Source organism: Pristis pectinata, chromosome 1 (assembly GCF_009764475.1).
Source record: "Pristis pectinata isolate sPriPec2 chromosome 1, sPriPec2.1.pri, whole genome shotgun sequence".
In the NCBI taxonomy this organism is placed as follows: domain Eukaryota; kingdom Metazoa; phylum Chordata; class Chondrichthyes; order Rhinopristiformes; family Pristidae; genus Pristis; species Pristis pectinata.
The window spans coordinates 97,730,164-97,747,779 of NC_067405.1; the positions used below are offsets into that span (position 1 = coordinate 97,730,164).

At 38.4% G+C, this 17,616-nt stretch overlaps 1 protein-coding gene across 2 annotated transcripts in view; it reads left to right on the plus strand.

Moving 5' to 3' along the window:
* The window catches only part of LOC127568274 (gephyrin), a 416,570-nt gene that overhangs the window by 178,350 nt on the left and 220,604 nt on the right, over positions 1 to 17,616 (plus strand). The gene's annotated exons all lie outside the window — the stretch shown is intronic.

Sequence of the window (17,616 nt, forward strand, 5' to 3'; positions counted from 1 at the left end):
TTATAAGAGGCCCAAATAAGGTAGATAGCCAGATTTTCTCTATGGTAGGGGTGTCTAAAGGTTGAGAGTCTGAAGGGTACATTTTTCACACAAATAGTAGTTGGAATCTGGAATGAGCTGCAATAGGAGATGGTGGAGGCAGGAATAGGAACAACATTTAAGAGGCATCTGGGCAGGTACTCGAAAGAGCAGGGCACAGAGGGATATGGAATTAATACAGGCAACTGGGATTAGTAAAGATAGGCTTAATGGTTGACATAGATGCGATGGACTGAAGGACCTGTTCCTGTGCTGTACAACTCAATGACTATGAAATGCATTGACTTTTCATTGAACCATAGAATCTAAATAATCATAGAAACGGGCCCTTTCAGCCAACCTCATCAATTATGATGCCTATCTACACTAATCCCATTTGCCTGCATTATACCTGTATCCCTCTACACTTTTCATATGCAAGTAACTGTCCAAACGCCTTTTAAACAGTATAATTTTGTCTGACTCCATGATCTCCTCTGGCAGCTGGATTCAGATATTCACCACTTTTTGTGTGAAAAACCTAGCCCTCAGATGTCTTTTGAATTTCTCCCCTCTCACCTCGAACTGTGCTCTCTTGTTCTAGATTCCCCTGCTCTGGGAAAAAGATTCTGACTATCTATTTGTTCTCTATTATAAATTACAATTTCCTACCCATTGCCCCAAATTACCCAATGACTGGTGTATTCTTCTGTAATCCACAAATACATGTTATTGGTTCACAGAATATACACAACATCTACATTTTGAATGTCACATCCCAAAAACATTGAAGCTGACATTAAAAAATAATTTATGTTTAATTTATGTTTTCCTTGCGAATGTTGTGTCTCTAATGCTATGTGCCAGTGATGCTGCTGCAAGCAAGTTTTTCATTGCACCTGTGCATACATATACGTACTTGTGCATATGCCAATAAACTCGACTTTGACTAAACAGTGAAAAAACATTCCTGAAAAAATGACTTTAAAATTTCATTTTTTTCTACCATAAGACTCTGTATTGACTGGGATAGATCCTTTGAGATGTTGACACCCAGGAACTTACTGATCACCCTTTCCATCACTGACCTCTCAATGAGGACTGGTGTGTGTTCTCCTGACTTCCCCTTCCTGTAGTCCACAATCAATTCCTTGGTCCTGTTGACATTGAATGCAAGGTTGTTGCGATACCACTCAACCAGCCGATCTATCTCACTCCTGTATGCCTCATTGTCGCCATCTGAGATTTTACCAACAACGGTGGTGTCATCTGCAAATTTGTGGATGGTGCTTGAGCTGTGCTTAGCCACACAGTCATGAGTGTAGAGAGAGTAGAAAAGTAGGCTAAGCACATGTCCTTGATGTGTGTCTGTGTTGATTGTCAGCGTGGAGGAGATGTTATCTCTAATCCGTACTGACTGTGGTCTCCTGATGAGTAAGTTGAGGATCCAGTTACAGAGGGAGATACAGAAGCACAGATTTTGAGCTTGATGATTAATACTGAGGGGATAATGGTGTTGAACACCGAGCTATAATCGACAAACAGCAGTCTGACATATGTTTTGCTGTTGTCTAGGTACTCCAAAGCAGAGGGGAGAGCCAGCGAGATTGTGTCCGCTGCGCATCTGTTGCAGCGGTAGGCATATTGCAGCAGGTCCAAGTCCTTGTTCGGGCAGGAGTTAATTCTAGCTATAATCAGCCCCTCAAAGCACTTCATTACAGTAGATGTGAGTGCTACTGGTCGATAGTCATTGAGGCAGCTCACCCTGCTCTTCTTGGGCCCAGTATGATTGCTGCCCTTTGGAAGCAGGTGGGAACCTCAGACTGCAGCAGTGAGAGGTTGAAGATGTCCTTGAATACTCCAGCCAGTTGGTCAGCACAGGTTTTCAGTATCCAGCCAGGTACAATGTCAGGGCCTGATGCCTTGTGAGGGTTCACCCTCTTGAAAGATGTTCTAACATTGGCTTCTAAGACAGAGGTCAGAGGGTTGCTGGATGCTGCAGGGATTCGCACAGGTGTAATGTTATTCTCCCTTTCAAAGCGTTCATAGAAGGCGTTGAACTTCTCCATTAACTGCATAATACTGCCCATTTTGTTTGACAGTGAGCATCTCTTAAAAATGAACACCCAAAATCACACTTCTGTATCTCTCTGTGACTCTATTATAAGCACTTGACTGAACAACTTTTCTAATCTTCACACATCCCAGTTTCCCTCACAAAAATAGTCTTGTTGTTGCTCATCAGTTTGTTTTGACGTACATTTGAGAGCTGACGGTTGGACATCCTGAGATGTGAATGTAAATTAGTCAGCTCTTGGAAGGAATTCCTGACATCCTAATTCGAAATGATAAGTTTGTCTTTTGAAATGTATTTTACACTGCATATCAAACAAAACCTCATGCATTAATTGGTTACCTCAAGTGAAGTTATTATTTTCAACTCGATCAATCAAAAAATGGCATCTGTTGAGTAATGTAATCTCTTTAGTAATCACATGCACATTGAGGTTATTTTTGTAATTGAAAATGCAGCAGATGTTCCGTGGATCTGAAATTTGATCAATGGCATGGACATCAGCATTATAAGACATCAGCATTATGGTTAGATCATGCAGACATCATCCATTCACATTATTAATTGATGTGAAGATGAAATACCACAATATGAAAATTGTTGCAGATCTTATTTAGTGATAGAAAGTTTCTGATATTGTTTTCAGAAGTGTATTTCAGCATGGAAAGCAGAAACCACAAAATAATGTGTTACATTCTGAGAGAGTGAAAAAACTTGGAGGTATAAAGCAGTTAAGGACTTTCCTAAGCCCTTATAGGTCATGAAATGCTACGTCACATGCAAATATGTGCCGTTTCAAATTATTTCTGCATAACTTCAATGTATGTTTCCAGAAGTAACCAACATAACAAATTCGGAAAGTAAATGTTACAACACAATTGCTTGAGATGTTGTCTATAAACTTGTAAAGCACTATATGGTAGCAAGTGCTCTGCATTTAATCTTCTTTGCAGGTTTGTGGCTCAGACTGACATATAATCAGTATGTGGCACGGTAGTGTCATGGTTAGCGTAGCGTTATTACAGCGCCAGCGACCTGGGCTCGATTCCGCCAGTGTCTGTACGGAGTTTTGTATGTTCTTCCCATGTCTGCATGAGTTTCCTCTCACATTCAGTGAGATTCAGTGAGACAGTTTCCTCCCACATTCCAAAGACGTATAGGTTAGGAGCTGTTGGCATGCTATGTCGGCGCCGGAAGATGCATTTCACTGTGTGTTTCAATGTACATGTGACAAATAAATAAATATCTTAAATAATTCTGATGTTCCAATTACCTGGTCCTCACACAGTACATATAGCCATAAAAAATTAACTAGGTGTTGCACACTTCGAGGTATTTTTAATTTCACCTTTCTGGAAAATTGAGGAAGTAGCCAGTTAATATCACCCAAGTAGCTTATCAGGATCTCACCACTTTTACCCATTCCATTTGGCAGAACACAAGTCATCTGCCAAAAGCTTTTACAGTTCTTATTTACTTATTTCATATTTTGGTCTGATTTTATCAAGTTTTAATAATCTCATTGGGATCAGACCAATCATTAATTCATGTCTAAACAGCAAAGCTGTTGTTGTGTTTCTGAATGGTTGAATTAAATTGTTTAAGTTTTAGCTCCAAATTCTGATTTCCACTCGGCAGGTGTACACTTCACCTGTTCTGGATGCTCTCCCTCACTACTGATCCTGCAATCCACTGAAAACCCACCCATATACAAAGAAATCAGAGTCTACAAGTTTAAATAATAATATCAAATACCTTGATATAGGCAATGTCCAATAATGCTAGACTAATGACAGATTATTTCTTACAGGTTTATGCAAGTTATGTGAACTCTCTAGATAACTTGATGGGTTTACTTAAGTTACAAGCCAGTGAAGTTTCAGGCACGGTTCCCAGATTAGATTGAGTCACTAATGTGATGGAATGAGGAGTGTTGGCTGGTGGTAGGACCCATTATAGTTGGATATGGTGCTTTGATTAGAGAGGGGAAATGTGGCTAAAATTTGTACTTACAATTCCTGCTGGGGAGACATTTGTGTAGATGGTCATTGGTACCAAAATATAAACTTGCTTCATTGTTGATTGCTTGATGGCAAGAACGAAAGACAATAGAATTTCTCAAGAATAAGACATAGTTTTGTGTCTGAAGCTGTAAATAACTATTTCCTTGTTTTAAAACAGTATGATTAAATAGTGCAGATACCGGAGAGCAGAAATGAAAGCAGAAAATGGTGGAAATACTTAACAGACTGGATCTACAGAGAGAGAAAAATGGTTAATGCTTCAGGTCAAAAACCCTTCAACGAACCTGGGAACTGTTTGCTTGTGTGAATTAGTGTAATTCATATATTTCAGAACTACTTCAAGTAGTGATTCAGCAATGTTGGTTGTACCTTATGGTGTTGGAGGAAGACTTTTTAAATTGTGTGCAAGTTCCTGAGTGCGAGATCAATAAACAACTGTTTATAAATGTACTCTTAGAAACTCATTGCAAGTATATGTGTTTAGGCTTAACTGTGCATGTGTGTTATTAAATTTAGTAGCAGTGACTGCCCTGGTTGGTTATATGAGAGATGTACAAACCAGTGGGAAAGGAACTACACTCTTGCTGTTGAGCAGGTCAAGTCTGGAAGCTTTGTGTGCTCAGCCATCCAAAACCAGAAATCTTGACCTTGACAAGTGTTTGCTGTTTCTGCATACTGCACTGCTGCAGGAGATTTAGGACACCACTTTTTTGCTCTATTAACCTTGATACTAACAACAGTTCATTTCCTTTCAGTTTTCAAGGCAGGTGGTAGCAGTTATTTATCTATGTTAGAATGAAGAATTGCTCCTCATTTTTCTTTGTATAAAGAGATTTTGAAAACTACTGCAGTGCCTCACCTTTATGCTTTTTCAATCTGCAGACTTCTTTAAACCTGTCAATCCTTTACATCCTGTCCAAATGCTTATCAAAGGTTGCTCGTAAGCATTGTATGCTTTGACATTTACTTACACGTTTTACAACATATTAAAATTGTGTCTTCTGTACTGATTTGTTGATAATTGTGCCAGTCTTGTCATGCGGTCTATACATGCTGAGGTACAAAAGTAATGCAGTAACACAAGTCAGATTCCAACTAATGATAAAGGAAGAATTGTGTTGAGTCTATGACAACCATGTGCCCTGATGATAGAAATGACAAGTCAGCACCTGTTTCCCTCATGAGAATACTTCAGAACAGTGAACATGTTTTTTTCCAGCTTCTTTGACATTCCTGCCTTCTTAATGTGGTTTAATTTATGAAACTTAAACTTCACCTATCAATAGCAAATAATGGGAATACAACCCTGAGTGTTGTAAACAATTAACTATTATTGCAGGAAATTGGTTCATAAATATATTTCATGCCCACTTAATGGGCACAAAATATTTTTGGTTCATTTGAAGAATTCTCCCTGTCGTTGGAGGAGCAGAGAGTAGTCAGACTAGCTGATGAGAAAGTTCATCTTTCAACAGCTATTGTATTTTTCTCAAAGCACATACCCTGAAAAAGGATTTCCTTTCCATTCTCTCTCTACATCTGCCCTCAGTAAGGAATTATTGAGTTTAAATTTGTGTGAGGCATTGGCAACTCTTTTTCTATATTGCTTACATCTTAGCTTCAAGTGTCCTTCTGCAATGACGATTGTGATTCACCTCAGTGCTAACTGTTGTCCTGTTCTGCATATTCTCACAGTTAAACTGAGGCAAAACAGAACTTTATGTGTGAGTGTAGAAGATAGTGTGCAGATAATAGAAAACTTGCTGTAGATATTATAATGGGTGAGCAGATACTTGTCATATTGATGTACACAAGCAAAGGATATTATGTGTCTGTTGTTATATTTTTTGCTCACTTAAGACTATTCGGGCATTTTGGGGACAATTGCATTTTTCATTGTTTTTCCGTCCCTTCTATAACTTTCATATAAAATACTTAATAAAAATACAAAGAAACTGTCATATTCATTCTACATAGGATGTTTCTTTGTCAGTTGAGAGAATATTACTGAGACAAAAACAGTAGATAAATTAAAAGTAAAGTTAATTGGTCCGTTTAATATATTATTTCTGAGACATAGTAGTCTGTTTGTATAGTTTACAATATATTACAAATTCAATTCCAATATTTTATTTTTTCTCAGGATGTGAACGTCACTGGTATGACCAGCAACTATTGCTCAGGACTGATGTAACTGAGCAGCTTCTGTGACTTCTTTAGAGGACAATTAAGGATTAACCATTTTGGTAATAGATAGGAATCATAAAAAATAGGAAGTTACTTTTCCCAAGTGATATCTGTGAATTATTTGTGATCTTACAATAATCTAATCATGCTCACTTTTGTGTTCACTAAGATCTACTTTTTAATTGCAATGTTTTGTTTAAACTGAATTCAGATATTTCCATACACCAGGGTAGGATTTGAATACATACTCTTGGGATCATTAATCCAGGTTTGTGTATTACTGGCTCTGTAACATAATCACAATTCTACCATACCTCATTGTTGCAGTTGTGATTCTTGACAGAAACTATTTCAAATTGACACGTTAGATTTAGAATCAATGCTTACATTACAGACACAAAATCCCAATAATTGTATCGTGCAGAAATATATACCTTACAAAGGAATTCAGGTCAAAGGTGCACTTCATTTATAAACTGCAAAAAGTAAAACAATTGTACATGAAATGAAGGTTGGATGCAAAAATAAGTTCCACTCACTGTTTGACATTTGCTAAAGATTGTCTGAAGATAGCACTTGAGCATATTTAGAAATGTTTTTAATTCTCTATCACTAGAGAACAAAAAAGATATGACAGAAAAGTTGGAATCACTTGATTCATATTAACATACAGTGTGAAACTTGTATTACCAGTAACTATAACATATGAAAGTTTAAAGTTAGGATCCATCACTGGTTAGATACCATAACATAGTTGCATTTTGTAAATAGAGTGAGGTAATTATTTGTTAATATCATTCTCTCTTTAGAACAAAAGAAACGGTGTTGGTTCTAACGGGGGCCGTATTTTAAATCACCTTTGTGATAGAAGTCAAGGTTGTGAGAAAAGAAATTCATTTGTATGAAAATAGTCCTTTTACTTTACTTTCCATTTTATAGCAGTTGTATAATTGAAGGATTAGAGTTAAAACAAATGTGAATGTAGCCTATAGTACTTGTCTGCCCAGAGATTAGTTTCCTTCTTTCTATGCTTGTTTATGTATAAAGATTTAATAATACTGTTATTAATCATACTATCATCTGTATCTTGCTACCCTTAAACACTATTCAGTTTCACTTAGAACCAGAAAGTAGGAAATTAGAGAAATGCTTAAGTGATAGATGCTTATTTGGTGTGGCACATTTTGATAAAAGGCAAGAGTGTTACTGATATGTATAGGAATGTATGTGAAAGACAGGGAATCCAGATGCTTATGATTGGTATAACTAGAATCAATATAAGTGGGGTGGTTTTTAGAGGAAGTCCAAAGAGAGATTTAAGCTCAACTGGATGTAATGCACTTTCTGTAGCAAACCATCTTCTGTGATCTTGGTTCTGCTTGTTGGTTTATTCACTTAATCCTACAAGTGTTTGACTTTGTATTTCAAACTCAATGTTGGCATGTAGACACGTTCTAAAAGCTCTTTGTATTTTTCCAACAATTATAATATGGAGCATGCTGAATGCATTGTGTGTTTCTATGTGGTCAGTCACATAAGATTATGTCCTCTGGTTCGTATCTGCTTTCTCAACAAGAAGAATGAATTTTGACAGCAGAAATTATTTCTCCATCTTTGAATACTTCGTCTGATCACTTCCCTGCATTTATTCAACAGAGCCACTAAATTCATACCATATCCTTGGGACTAAATTGTGTATTGATATGAATCATTCACATTTTTCTCACGGAATATCATTAGAAGTTGAGGTTAATTTGACTCCACAAAATATAAATTTATTTTTCCATTGTTTTGTTATATTTCCAGGCATTTTTCTATGTTGTATTCTATCTACCATGTCCTTAGCCATTTACCTAACCTGTATTTATCACCCTGAATCATCTATGCATCCTTCTCACAGTCTGCACTGCCATCCATCATTGGGATCAATGATCTTAACTTTTTAATTCATTTTTGGAATGTGTGCGTTGTTGCCAAGACTTGCATTTGTTGGCCATTCCAAACTGCCATTGGGATGGGACTGGTGAGAGCCACCATGAATGGCTGCAACCTTGCTGGTAAAAGTTCTCCTACAGTGCCTTAGGATAAGGAGTTTCAGGAATTCTGCCCAATTAAGATGCAGGAACAGTGATCTATTTCCAACTCAGGATGATGCTGACTTGGAGGGGGATAGACAGGTGTTGGTGTTTCATTACAACTGCTACCTTTGACCTCCTTTGTGGCAGAGGATATGGGCATAGGAGGTGCTATTTAAGTAGCCCAGGAGAGTAATGAGAGTGCATCTTGTAGATGGTACACATTACAACTGCAGTACATGAGTGATGAAGAGAGTGAATATTCACAGCGGTAGCTCAAGTGCCAATTAAAGGGATGACATTGTTCTGGACGGTGTCAAGTTACTTGAATGATGTTGGAGCTGCACTCATCCAACAAAATAGAGAATATTCTATCACACCTTTGACTTGTCTTATGGATGACGGAAGGACTTTGGGGAGTTAGGAGGTGGGTCATTCAGATACTTATCCGTTGACCTGCTTTCATAGCTACAATATTTATACTGTTAGTCCAGTGAAGTTTCAAGTGAGTGATGATCCTCAGCCATTAGTATGGAATCAGCAACTGAAATGCAGTTGAATGTCCAGGGTAGGTGGTTAGATTCTCTTGTTTTGGAGATAGCCTTTGTTTGGCATGAGGTGGCATGAATGATATTTCCCATTTATCAGCCCATGTGGAGGGTTGTCTGTATCTTGCTGCATGTGGCCAAGGATTGCTTCATAAGGAATAGAAATAGAAGCATGGTTAGAGCATTCAGCCCCTCATGCATCCTTTGCCATTCAGTCAGATTATGGCCAATCTTTTACCTCAGCACCACTTTCTGTATTAACCCCATATCCCACGATTTCTTTAAAATCCAAAATGTCATCACTTTCTGCCTAGAATATACTCAACAGTTGAGCCAGAATTCCGAAGATTCATTACCATATGGGTCAACGTGTTTCTTCTCATTTCTGTCCTGAATAGCTGATCCCTTATTTCGAGACTGTATCAAGCCCTATGATTTGTGTAACTAGAATCAATGTAGAATTTTATTTCCCTGAATCCTCTTTGTATCCTTCTCCCTGCTTATACTGCCATCCAGCTTTGTATCAACAACAACCTTGGATATATTGCACTTCCTCCTTTCTTCTAAATAATTGATATAGATTGTGTACAGTTGTGAAGCAGCACCAATCCTTGCAGCACCCTACTAATTACCCAACCTAAAAATGTGCTCTCTAATTTTCTTTAATTTCTTTAATATACTCTTCTGTGGCATCTTATCAAAAGTCTTATGAAAGTTCAAATACACCACATCAACCTGATGTGGTGTATTAGTTACAACCTCAAAACACTCCAGCTGATTTGTCAAACATGATTTTCCTTTCATAATTCAATGTTATCTCTCCCCACTCCCATTGTTATTTTCTACGAGCTCTGTAACCACTTCTTTAGTAATAGATTCCAACATATTCCCTAATAATGTCAGGCCAACTGTAGTTTCCTCCTTTTTCTCTCCCACTTTTCTTAAATAGTGAGGTTACATTAGTTCTCTTCCAATCTGTGGGAACCATCTGAAAATGACTACCTGCTATCTGCTATTTTCCTTGGCATCTCCTTCGAAACCCCAGATTGCAAGTCGTCGGGTCCTGAGGATTTATGACCATTCAGTGGTATTAACTTCCATAATTTTTTTTTGTTAGAAATGCTAATTTCCTTGAGCTCCTGATTCTACCTGGATATGTTGTTCTTTGTTTTTTTCCTGAGAACTTTTCTGTCATGACGGATGCAAAACATTTGTTTAATTTTCATTTTCTGGGGAGTTACAATGGAAGTAAAGATTATGCAATCATCAGCGAATATTGCCACTTCTTACCTTATGACAAAAGGAAGGTCATTGATAAAGCAGCTGAAGATGCTTGATCTTTATACGGCCATCATTAATATTCAGCTATTTAATGACATTCTCTGTCCTTGTGCAGAAGTAATTTGCGGGCATCTTGTTTTAAAACTCATATCATGCCTTTCAACGTCTTAATTCATTTTCCATAAATTAAAAGTGATATTTGATAGGAAAGCATGAAAATGTATTTCTTTCTGATGCACTGTTTCATTTTAAGAAGTAAAAAACTCTATTTAGTACTTTAACAAAACAGAGGATGGGAACTTGGTCATTAAATGGATATATCAAGACTGGAGGTGACACAGTCAAGAATGAAATTTTCAATGGCAAATGGGCTACCATGAAGGACAGGTATGTGTATGTGGAAATTAGAATGACAGGAGAAATCCAGGCTAGCCACTCTATACTCCAATAGTTTATACCCGAGATGTTCAATGCAAGGCCCAGGGGATTTTACTTTTTGGCCTGTCTCATAACCTCATGGCATGAAAACTGGGTGGTTGTCACTTGTTTCCCCCAAAGTCTCTGGTTGCTGAAAGTGTTGATAGTGAGGGGAAGGACCAATAAAAATTATGCCTGGCATAACTTTTAGAAAGTCATTGAAAAAGGCATATCTGTGAAAAATATTTACATTTTTGAAAATTGCACAATTTACAACAGCATTTTGGAAATTATATAATTTGGATGTCATTCCCATATATAGCAGGCATAAATTTTCCCTGTGCCTTCATTATTTGAATTTAACTGCCACAGAAAGTTTCTGTATCTACATACAAAGAACATATTAATTATTTTCAGCTCAGAATGTTAGAAAGCATTTAAAAAAAATTACATGCTAACTTCTTGTGGTGCTTTCAGTACAGTACGAGACCTTGAATGATATAGAAATCAGTGAGGGGCTCATTATCAATGCACTTATCACTAGGCTTTCAGTTGCAGTTTTTTGTCGTAAGTTTTCAGCTCACTCACAAAATATTACCATAAAACATTGCCTGCACAATAACAGATGTATCTATTGCCTGTACTGTATTATAGTACAGAGCAGCAAACTGGAATCTCTGAGCTGATGACTTTAAGGTCTTTTTATCCACTCTTAAATCATACCCCGGCTCTTTCCCCAAATAATAATGATGATACCTGAGATATCATCCATGCAATTGTTCAAATTACCAAAGGTAAAAGAAGTTGCCTCCATTTGTGGTGTCTGCAACAAAAAGTTGGAATATGTACAAATTGATGTAATTGTGAAACCTTTTTTATTTGTCTGATTATCAGTTTATTGCAGCATTTGTACAATTACAAACTTTGGAAGCCATGAGGAGTAGTAATAATATCTTAACAGGGAAAGGGAAATAAACGCTTCAGAAATCAGATCAATTTATGCAGGCAGGCAAATAAATATTGTATGGTTTGGATGCAGCATTTTACAGCTGACAGTTGAATGTAAAGATGAATATTTCATTAGCTCAAAATTGATGAACTACAACCATACACAAGATCTGAGAAGAGGAAGTAAAATATTGAAGTCAGTCATTAATTTTAAAGTTCTATAGGCACAGGTGAATGTCAGAGTTGTTTCCACAGTTGTTTCATTAAAATGTGGAATAGATTTCACTGAAAAGAAGTTAATCCAATCTTAAATCCAGAGCTGAAAGATTATTTGGTAAAGAATATTGATTAGTATAAGTAGCTAAAGAAAATTAGAAGAGGAGATTAAAAAGAGAAGGCAGCAGGGAGTTTAAAAAAGAATGTAAACAATGCCATCTTAATAAGAATGCTTAATTTGCAAAGTAGTAATATTTCAAATCAAAAATGAACTGCTGGTTGCACCAGCTCATTTTGTTATCATGACTCCAGTATTGAGACAGGCTTCAAAAATTATTTCAAGCAAATAATGTGGTCAAACACACAAATTCTAAATCCATGTATTTTAAATAAGAAAATCATTATTGTTGTTGTTGCTTGGTAACAAACTCAATAAAAACAATGCTATTAATAGGCTTCAGCATTTCTGTGTTATATGTGACTAAAAATATCGCCATCTGATTATGTAAAATTAAATATGTTTCACATGAGTGGCCCTCAGAAATGATTCAGGTGGTCATCTGACTCTCCTGCCCATCCATTGCCCGGACACTTAACCAGACAATTCATATGGAGCATGTTAGAGGTTGGGTGTTCATCAGGGAGTGATTCTTCTCTTGACACACCAAAACCTTTCCATCATATGCATGGCACAAGTCAGGAGTACGTGGAACCCTCTTTATTTGCATGGATGAGTACAACTCCAAGATTACTCATGAAACTCAACTTCCTCCTGATCAAATCAGTCCCCTAGATTGGTGTTACATCCATAACCTCCAGCATAAGAAACCAAAGCAGGAATAACCCATCCAGCCCCTTGTGTGTGTTGTAAGATTAATCTCGTACTTTAGCATCACTATCCTGCATTAACTCCATATTTCTTAATTCTCTTAATATCTACAAATCTATTAATCTCTGTGCTGATTATACTGAGTGACTGGGCCTCTTGGCTCAAAACATTTCTTCAACTCTGAGTCCTTGATGGTGTTAATTTGAGACTGTAACCTCTAGTTCTGCACACCCTGCCAAGGGAAGCATCTGCCTTGTCAAATCCTGTAAAGTTACTGTGCTGACATCGCATCCCTTGAGTGAGTGAGTTAATGAATGAATAAACAGGGAAGTTGGAGTGTTTGTGAGAAGAAGATGTCAGCTGGCTACTCAGTTCAAGGTCAAAAGGAGACATGAGTCTGCAAATGCTGGAATCTGGAGCAAAACAACAAAACTGCTGGAGGAACTCAGGGGATCAAGCAACACCCGTGGAGGCAAAGAGATAGTCAATGTTTTGGGTCAAGACCCTGCATCAGGACTGAGAGTGTAGAAGGGAGTAAAGGGATGAGGGGAAGGGGTGAGGCAGGGGCTGGCAGGCAATAGGTAGAACCAGGAGAGGAAGAAAATGATGGACGGATGGAGCCAGGTGGGGATGGGGAGGGGTAAGGGTGGATTCAGGAAACAGCTGGTGGGTGACAGGTAGAGATATAAGGAAAGAGAAAAACGGGGGACGGAGGATGAGGGACAGATGGAACCAGTAGGGGGAGAGGATAGGAGAACCAGTGGTTGTAGTGTGTGGGTGATAGGCAGATGAGGGAGGAGAATGAAACAGGATGACGGGAGGAGGAGGAAACCAGAAGGAGAGAGAAAGGAGCAGAGGGAGTGTGTTTCCCCTGCATCACCCCCCCCCCCCCCCCCGTAGGAGGTGCAACACTTGTCCCTACAAGTCCTCTCTCACCACTAGCCAGGGACCCAAACAGCCCTTCCAGGTCAGACGAAGATTCACATAGACCTCCTCCAACCTCATCTGCTGCATTCGGTGCCCTCGATGTGGCTTCCTCCACATTGGCAAGGTCAAGAGTAGACAAGGCGACCATTTTGTGGAACACTTATGCTCAGTTTGCAGTGGCCATCCTGACCTCCTGGTTAGATGCTATTTCAGCTCTTTCCCATTCCCACACCAACTTGTCAGTTCTCGGCCTTCTCCACTGCCAATATGAGGCCAAACACAAACTAGAAGAACAGCATCTAATATTCTGCCTGAGTAGTCTATAACCCAGTGGTATGAACATTGAATTTTCCAACTTCAGGTAACCCTGTGCTCCTTTCTCTCTCCTTCTGGTTCTCCCCCATTCCCCAATCTGGTTCCATCTGCCTATCAGCCATACACTACACCTTCTGGTTCTTCTATCACCTCTCCCAACTTTTCCCAACTGATTTCATGTGATTGTACATGTGTATTTGGTAGGATGATGCACAGGGCATACAGTGGTTATATGGCTTTTTTGGTTAATCATTATTGTGACTATGACTCCTGAGTTGCACACAAATGTGAGTATCACTGTATATAAATAGAACACTAATCATCAAATGTTCTATGCTAAGTCATAAGTATAAAATAATCCATTGTAGCACACTTATGCATGAGAGAATTAGGACCAATTTTTTTTTGTGCCAAGGTATTTACCATCTTATTATAACCCAGCAAGTGACAGTCTTACAGTGAACATGTTCAATGTAGAGCCTGTGGTTACATTCCTTTTGAAATGTCATGAAATGTGATTAAAATATTTGTCAGAAAATTATACATACTGCAGTGTTTAGAGTCAAAATGGTTATGCCAAGAATAATCATTCTTGACCAATGGTTTCAAAGAGTGAATAGTTGAACATAATCTTTAACTGAGAGTGTTATGGACTAATTTGTGTTTTAATAAATCATAAAATTATAAATGGTACCCTAAAATTTGTTTAATTAAGATTACCTGGAATTAATTGCAATAGAGGGATCAGATTGAAAAGGATTTTGAAGTCGTCACAATTCACGAAGCATAATATCACGAGTATGTTTGAAGTTTACAGTTTGATTTCAAAACTAAGATCGCTCCCTAGTGCATGTAATGTTCAGTGGAGCATGTTTTGTCTAGTTTATGTGCAGTGTTCAATGATAATTGCTGCTTTGTACTTGAAGGATAGTTCTCACAGAGGCAGATTAATTTGGCACATAGTGTATGAGTTTGATCATTGTGAAGTTTAGTACATTTGCAGATGGATAAAGATCAAAAAATATACCAATCTAATACATTAACACCTTTGCGGCTAATTTCCAACCTGCTCTCACTTTCACATGATCCAACTATGACACTTCATTCTCCCTCTCCCTCTCCCTCCCTCCCTCCATCTCACGAGAAAGGTGAGCAACCAATATCTGTTTTAAGCCCGCAGATTCTCAGAAGCCAGCAGACTCTAAACCTCCTTCCATCCTGTTTCTTGAAAAAATTCCATTCCATTCTCCCAGTTCCTTCGGCTTTATCATATCTGTTTTGATGGTGACATTTTCCAAACCAGTGCTTCTGAGATGTCTTCTTTTTTTCCTTAACTATGGTATCCTTTTCCGTGTAATTGACTGGCCCTCAACCATATCTGTCAACATTTCTTGGACTTCTGCTCTTCTGTACTCTTATCCCATCCACAGCAAGGATAGCATTCCCCCTGTCCTCATCTTCCACCCCATCACCCTCCAAATTCAACAGATCATCCTCTGTAATGTTCACCAGCTGCAATATGATTCCAGCACAAACAAATCTTCCCCTTCCCTCCCCATTCAACATTCACTCCATGACTCCCTGTTTCACTTCTCCATCTCCTTCAACACTCCTTCTCACAACATCACTTCAGGTAGCTACAGAAGATGCAATACCTGCCCTTTTACCTCTCTCCATCCAGGAACCAAAACACTGCTTCCACATGAAGCAGTAATTCACTTGTCCACCTTCCAATTCAGTATGCTGTATTGTTGTGGCTTCTTTCTGAAGGAGAAACCAAATACAAATTGGGAGACAGCTTTGCAGAACACCTTTGTTCTGTTCACAATGACCCTGAGCTTTCAGTTGTTTGTCACTTTAATTCTCATTTGACTCTCACACTGATCTTTCTGTCTTTGACCTCTTACATTATTCCAATGAAGCTGAATTTAATCTCAAGAAACACCAAGTCGTCTCCTGACAAGGTACTTTACAACCCAGAGGAATTGGCACAGAATTCAACAATTTTAGGGGACAAGCCATTTTAGTTTGTATCAGAACTGGCTAATGTTAATGAAAGGTCAACAGTTTTCACTACCCTCTCTCGGCCTGCACCGCTACTACGTGTATCATTCAGTCTTCACCCTGTCACAGATATTCCCCTTGCCCTCTCCATCTTCCTCCATCTCTGCAAGTTACAATGTCTTTGATTTCTAACTTTCCCTAAGTCCTAATGAAGGGTCATAGACCTGAAACTTTAACTATGTTTCTTTCTCCACAGATGTTACTTGTCCCGCTGAATACTTCCAGTACTTTCCGCTTTCATTTTACATTTCCAGCATCTGCAAATTTTGCTTTTTGAGTGCTAATCTACCAGTTGTTTGTGGATAACAATGCTGTTCAACAGGGAGACACAAGAGACTGCAGATGCTGGAATCTGGAGCAACAAGCAAAATACTGGAGGAACTCAGTGGGTCAGACAGCATCTGTGGAGGGAAATGGACAGTCGGCATTTCGGGTTGAGACCCTTCATCTAGACTGCTGTTCAACAAGCTGATATAAAGTTTTGAAAGCATTTCCATTGGAACATTTTGATACTCCCACAACTTTAATCAGTCATTCAGAGTCACATTGCCCTGTGGCAGCAAGGCCTCTTTAGCGCAATCCAAATTACAAGATTTTCTTCAAATTTCAAAAGAAAAACATTAAGCAATGTAAAATAAAAACAAACTACCTGAGATTCTGGAAATCTGAAAGAAAAACAGAAAATGCTCGAGATCATGGAGAGGGTACTTATGGAGAGAGAAAGAAAGCTGAGGTGTCAACTCTCTCAATGGACAAAGTCCAGCGTTTTGCTTTCTTTCTCTTTTTATTCTGCGTTCTCATTATTGCCTAGTTTAAACTCTGTCCGGTGTTTGTTCTTTACCTCCTCATCAATCCCTCCTTATCTTTTATCTCACTCGCCATTAGCAGAATAAGATGCTATTCTCCAAACTGAATGGTTAAAATTCTGTGACACTATTGTTTGTCACTCCTGATAAGTAGGGGTTCATCTGTGAATTTTTATCCAATTTAATCAAGTTTCAGCATGTTAATACGTCAGTGTGTTGGCCACCATCATCCTTGCGTCATGAATTCAACACTCAATTCATGCGCACATGTCTGAAGTGAACTGGAGGAGGAAATGAAGACCTGTGATGTGGAAAAAAAAGCTTGCAAATAAACTACATTTATTCTCATCTAGCATCCTGAAAGCATTTTAATGTTTTTAATTTACATTAATGACATGTATATCAATGTACGACATATGATTAGTAAGTCTGTGGATAACATGAAAATTGATGGATAGCAAGGAAGGTTGCCTCAGGCTAAGCAGGATAGATATTAGATGGAAAGCTGGATGGAGTAAAGGAAGATGGAATTTAATTCCCAAAAAGTGCGAAGTGAGGCATTTTGGGAAGTCAAATAAGGGTAGAACATATACAGTTAATGATAAGGCACTGAGGAATGTTGATGAACAGAGAGACATAGGGCCCAAGTCCATTGCAGCAGCACACATGACAGGGTGGTGAAGAAGGCATGGAGCATGCTTGCCTTCATAGGCTGTATAGAATGTAAGAGATGGGACATTAGGTTACAACTTTATAAAACACTGGTTAGGCAACCCTTGTACACCACACTATAGAAAGGATGTGATTGTGATGGAGAGGGTGCAGAGGAGATACACCAGGATGTTGCCTGGATTAGAAGATTTGAGTTATGTAGAGGACATTAAATA